Source organism: Rhagoletis pomonella, unplaced genomic scaffold (genome assembly GCF_013731165.1).
Source record: "Rhagoletis pomonella isolate Grant_MI unplaced genomic scaffold, Rhpom_1.0 Rhpom_scaffold_00010, whole genome shotgun sequence".
Classification (NCBI taxonomy): Eukaryota; Metazoa; Arthropoda; class Insecta; order Diptera; family Tephritidae; genus Rhagoletis; species Rhagoletis pomonella.
In genome coordinates, this window is record NW_023458564.1 from 103195 (window position 1) to 109827 (window position 6633).

A 6633-nucleotide genomic window follows, 5' to 3' on the forward strand; every position below is an offset into this window, starting at 1 on the left:
AGTAAATGTCATGGACCAATCTAACGTTTCAAATAAAGAACCGATGAGATTTTGTGCGTTTTTTTTAAAAAAAAGTTATCAAGCTCTTAAAAAATCACCCGTTATATGCATAACTATGTATATATGTACATATGTACATGTATTTGCGTTGAAAAACAACCAGGAAGATTCAATCCCCCAAAGCGCGTACGCCGTCGGTAGCAACAGCTGCGCATAAAAGTGAAATGCTGCTGCTCACGCCAACGCAACACAGCAGACGTTGCAAGGAGGCAAAGAAATTAAATGAAAATAAATATCTACTTGTGTACGTTTGTATGTTAGTAGAGAAAATGTGAATGAAAACGAACTGAGCGTGCAGGTAGCAGAAATAGAAATGGAAAGTTGTATTGTTCGCTTGATGCATTTTCCTCAGCAGCCGTACATTGCACGCTGAGAATTTACTCAAGTGGACAAAGAATTTGACGGAAAAAAATTTACACAATATTCCGATTTTTTTTTTAAAGCCATGTGCATATTTAATCACGTTAAATAATTTTTGCTTAGAGTTCTCATACAGGGTTATTCCATAAGACCGCAATTTTTTATAAGTAATAATTAATTAAATTTTATCAATTTGTCAGAATTATTATTTTTTTTATTTTGTTCATCGTGTTTTCTTAGTCTATGGCATTTATGTATGTATGAAACACAATATCCGTTAAATTCCCCCGACAACTCCTCTTGTAACTCTAGAATTGTCTCAAGCTTATTGGCAAAAAAAAAACTGTAACCTTCCAAAAAGGAAGAAATTTTTTAAAAGTAAATGTTTACCGTATGATTGGAATGCAGCTAACACCTTTTTATTCAAAAGAGGAAACGCTGCACCTCTATCTCCTCTTTCCACATAAAAATCTACTTACAGAAAACCAAGCCTCAATCCTTATCCATTCGTCCTGAAATATACTAACCAGAAATGAGGTTGCTTTATAAAACAGAAAGCCATTTTGAAATATGAGTGTTTTTACTCTCTAGAAAATAATTTATGCAAGCTCACATGGTTTTGTACTTTAAACGACGATATGTATGCATTTACCTTACCTTGCTTGCATATAGAAAATAATAAATTCATTCATAAATATTCATCAGCTATGTATAAAGGTATGCAATAAGTAAATAGCAACTTTAGCTTTTCGCTAATTATCAAAGTCATAAATTTACCGTATGCCCTTTTCTCCTTTAGTTTTAGACACTTCTCGTCAGTTGCCCGCCATTCACATTGGAAGCAAGAAAATACCAAAATATAATAACAGAAAAAATACGAATTAATGTTGTTGTTGTGGCGTATTTATAAATTTTTACATGCTCATCAGAGTTGATGTTGGCACGATAATAGACTCCATCAAATCAACTTCGCGGCGACTCATCTACATATGTATGTATGTATGTGCGTGATAATCGACGCTGTCATAAAAATTCTTTCTGCTACTGTGCAACATTTTTTCAGTCAATAAATTAATTTTACGTCATTTACAGTGCAGTCGCATAAATTTTTAATAATGCGGTTTTGGAGCCAATAAAATTAGAGAAACTCTTTTCACGCAATAATGTCCAATGAATCACTGCAACAAGTTTGGGAGGAAATATTTACTTTTATTTGAAGTTTTCTTTTGATATTCTGAAATCTTATGCTTTTGGCCTCATAAATTAAAACCTATTTACATATATACTTATACACATAAACATGCATGCATATGTATCTGTACATATTATATACCTGCAGGCCAGAATAGAGTGCAGAGTTATTTTAAAAGGTGTGGGCATTAGGGTGATTCAGAAATGAAAAATTCCTCGGAACCATGCTCAAAAGTTTCGTATAGACGCCAAATTAGTGCTCAGTATATATGAGCCTTTAGTATTAATATTAGGAATTTCCGCATCGCATTTTTCGATTTCCCATTAGATAACACTGGAAAAGTTGTTTTTTTTTTTTACTTCTACAATCATAAAATTTTACTTTTAAAATCATAAAATTTTAGCAATATTCAAGAGTATAATGACGATAGTTCTGTTTTTATAAACTTTTAGAACTCCAAAGTAAGGTTTGAGTTCGTGATAAGTTTCTTAAACTAAAAAATCTAAGAACTTTTTTGAGAAATTGGCTAAATTAATGGTGAATTCGACTTTGACCTCGAATAACTTTTGACCGAGTTGACTTATCGAGAAATGACATCGGACCTTTTTTGTATAGCGTTCAATTCTGTACAAAAATACTCCAAGATCTTTACAGTACAAAGTGTCGTTCATTAAATATAAAAATTAGATTAAAACAAAAATAAAAAATATTTCCTGTCTTGTTCTTGTGGGAAATCGACCAGTGCGATACGGACATTCTTAATATTTATATTAAAAGCTCTTATTTTCTGACACTTACTTTGGCGTCAAACCGAAACTTTTGGACATGGTTTCGAGAAAAAAAAATCTGTATCAACCTACTATACATACATATAAAATAAATAAAAATAAATAATTACGTAAATATGTCAACGTAGGAAACATTTCAGATTCCTTAACATATCTATCTTCTCAATGTTCTCAATGTTAGTCGCCATAATTGAGATAATTAAAATATTAAAAAACTATTATTGCTAAGGTACATAAATATATCGTGGTTTAAAGTACAAAACCGCGTATCAAGATAGTGCGAAACCGCGTATGTGAGGTTGCATAAATTATTTTATAGAGAGTAAAAACATTCATATTTCAAAACTGTTCTCTCTTTTATAAACCAATCGCATTTCTGGCTAGTATTTTCCGTGCGAAAGCCAAAAGCTTCGGTAAGCAAATCCAATTTTTGGAAAAAAATGAGTTACGCGGTTTTTTACTTTAAACCACGATATATGCACATACATTTATATGTACGTACAAATAGGCGAATGAAGTATGATTCCGGAAGCCAATGAATACCGTATGTTACGGTCAAGATTCTTAAAATATCTTTTGACTACATAATTAAGTGTACTAAAACCCACATACGCACATACATAATTAACACCTCTAATACAGTCATTTATATTAGCATTCAATTAAGTAATTTTATACCTAAGGCCAACCTATTAAGTTTTAAAATCACAGAAAACGTCTTTCAGCTGAAATATATAGCTATGTATGTACAGTGTACATTGTACACAGATACACTCCTCGTCGTTGGTAAAGCATATCCTTTTAATCATTAGTATTAGAAGTTTTGCTTTTGCTTATTTTAAATGCATTAATTTTTTATAAAAATGTTGCATATTATGCCATGTTATTATCCCATGTTAATCCGATTTTCTAATTTTATACAAATTAAAAAAAAAACAAATCTCAAGAAAAAAATGTTTGCCACAGTTTGTATATGGAAGAAAACTCGCAGAACCGTCAACAAAGCTGCATCCCGAAATGGTTTCTAAAAATATTATTAACTTATTCACTGTGGGCCATTAGGATAGCGAATCCCTTGTTGACATTTGTTTTTTAATTTCGTTATCTTAACCCAGCCGTTACATTTTTTTTGTCTTAACATCACAGCTTAACAGCTAAACATACGACAAAAAAATAGGCTGAGTCTGGATAGTCTGTTAAGATTATTTGTCTGACAGCGCTTCGTTAGTACAAGATTGGGATAGTTTAACGAGTTAAGATAGTCTTTCGCACGGCATTTCAGATAGGATAAATTGACGGTTGCCGATCAGTTGAGATAAAGTAGCGCGGGCAATCGACATGTGGATGAACGGACAGCCATAATTTCATTGATTCCTTTAATTGTTCTGATTCTAGTGTACTCTAAAATGAAAATGCAGTTATTTTTACTGACATTTTATTTACAGTTAGACCTACCAGCCATTATCATATATATTCTCAAAACAAAAACATATTTGCACATATCGAATCTAATTTCACACAGTAAAGATAAAATATTATAAACGATTAATTTGAATTTCATGCAATAAATATGTAATTAAACCAAAACCTCACAAATGTTTAGCAAAACTCTTTTTATATACTCGTAAAATCATACTTCCACGCATAAAATATGTATGTATGTACATGCATACCAATATGTATGAAAAGGTTAGCCTTTATAAACCATTACTAAAACACACTCCTAGAAAAATTAGTTGGTCAATAAAATACTGACTGACTAATTGTAGGCACACAGCGTGAGAATCGCTCTTAGCATTTGTAACACTGTTAACCGCCAGACTGACTCACTCACCAAGTGGGGCCATAGCAGACTGGTTTAGTTATTAAAATTCTATACATAAAACGAGATCTCTGCTCAGCTAGGAGAGTTCGCATTTGCATGAATGAAATGGAGATTTGTTATTACCCGCAAAGTTAGGTTAATTAATACAAGCCAAAGTCTAGTCGACTGTGCTTAGTTGTTAGATACTAATTACAGTTTGATGTAGTAAAGTTAATGATTTTTAACCAGAATTGGTCTTTCGTAAAAAGTTATATACTTATATACGTGCATATTTATGTGTGTATGTATGTATCTTAATGGCTAATTGGAAATATTATTCAGACGATGCGGTTAATGTGTGTAGTAAGGCACTAATATTAAATACTATTTACTATACTGCATGCAAGTGTGGAATCATTTTTTTATGTAGTATGTGTATTTTGAAATCACGGGCCCAAGCATTACATCAAGGGTTGTATAAAAAATGTATGCATATACATAAAAGTACGTAACAAATACATGTATTTTTAAATAAAACAGAGTTTTTAGGTATTTAAAAAATTATGGCTAAGAACTTAAACAACTTCTATTTATTATTGTTATTATTTTCTTTATTTGCAGGCCAATATGAAAACCGAGGTATATATATTTTTAATCGTAAGTAACATTTATTATGTATCTTTGCATCGAAATATGGCAAAAGTGTTGGTAAATGAAATTAATTTACGTATAAAAATATGTGTAAGTATTATACATGTGAAATAAGTTTTACATACGTATAACTCGTAAAAAAATTTTGGTTGATTCTTTTGTACTCAACATTTTTATTGAATCATGTGTTTGAAACAAACAACAATAGTTTACACATAGTAGAAGTTATAGTTGCTATTTCGGAAATCACTACATCTAAGTTTTTTATTTAAAAATTCAATTTAAATTCTGATTTTTATTTATGTAATTTTTCAGTGAATGTTTGCCGTTCATTAATAGTTGAATTAAACATGTGAAAAAATTAAAATTTGCTCTTAATTGATAAAAAAATTAGAACAAATTTGAAACTTTTCAGGTTACACTCAAATTTAAATATATTGTGTCATAAATTGGAACGAAATTTGAATCGAATCGTGAATGAAAGAAGAATAAATTCACCTGAATTGCTTAAGTGAAAATGGCTTTAAAAGTATGTACATATACATATGGATATAAATTTATACACGACTTTAAGTAAAACTTTCTGTTATTTAAAATCGAATATCTAATCATTTCGCAAGCCACTACTTTGGTTTTGGCGATTTTTATAGTTCTCAAGTAAAAGAATACAACGCCTCTGAAACTTTAAAGGCACTGAAATTCACTAATATGTAATTTCACAAAAATCGCCGTTTTTAACATTTTCTCTATTAGTTAATTTTATGAATCATATATTTTTCTTTTAATTTGACATAATTAAACCACTTTTCCTATCGAGCAATTTAATATTAAGAAAATTTACTGTGTTGACAGTTTCTTTTATCCTCCTATTCGGCTTGGAAAGCTACGTCTGCCAGGTCTTCTAGTACACTTTTCAATTTGCGGATGTTTTGATTTAAAATTTCTTCACCATAAATAACCTGCTTGAGGGTGTTTTCTGAAGGCTTATTCGTACAATAGCGTATTCAATATAATTTTCGGCAAAGGGTCAAGTGAAAGCATATTACATATATGGGTATTCATGGAAATGCATAGATACCTCGTTACCGCGTAAATATCGTAAACAAACCGATTTTCCAAACAAAAATAAGGTTAAATTAGTGGTGACATAACCATAACCATATAAAACTGCGTGTTTGCAGACATTAAAAAAAAAAAATATTGTTCGCAGCCAACGTTTTGGCATAAGTGTAGAATGTGACCATTTAGTTATGCAAAAACCAAAAATGTGGTTCGATAGAACTTCTCACGCAGTACCAAAATTATTTGGCGCAAAAATATAAAGAAGATATAAAAGGTTAATTTAAAATTTTTTGATTCCTTTAGATATTAAAATCTTATGAACTACATAACCTTTTTAAAAACTAATGATGTCAAAGTAAACACAATTAATTTATCATTCAGATGATGTATGTAATTTATATCGTCGTTTAAAGTGTAAAACCGCGTATCAACAAAATGCAAAACCACGTTTGTGAGGTCGCATAAATTATTTTCTAGAGAGTAAAAAAGTGGTATTTCAAAATGGTTCGCTTTTTTATAAAGCAATAGCACTTTTGGCTAATATATTTCAGGAGCAATGGATAAGGATTGAGCCAAGAGCTTGTGTGAGCAAATCCAATTTTTGGCAGCCAAAACGCAGTGTATTAATTCACTTTCACAAAAGAAAACAGGCATTCAATTGTGTACGTATGAAAATACAAATATAAGCGCTGCAGAATCTATTGCCTACCCCTTTT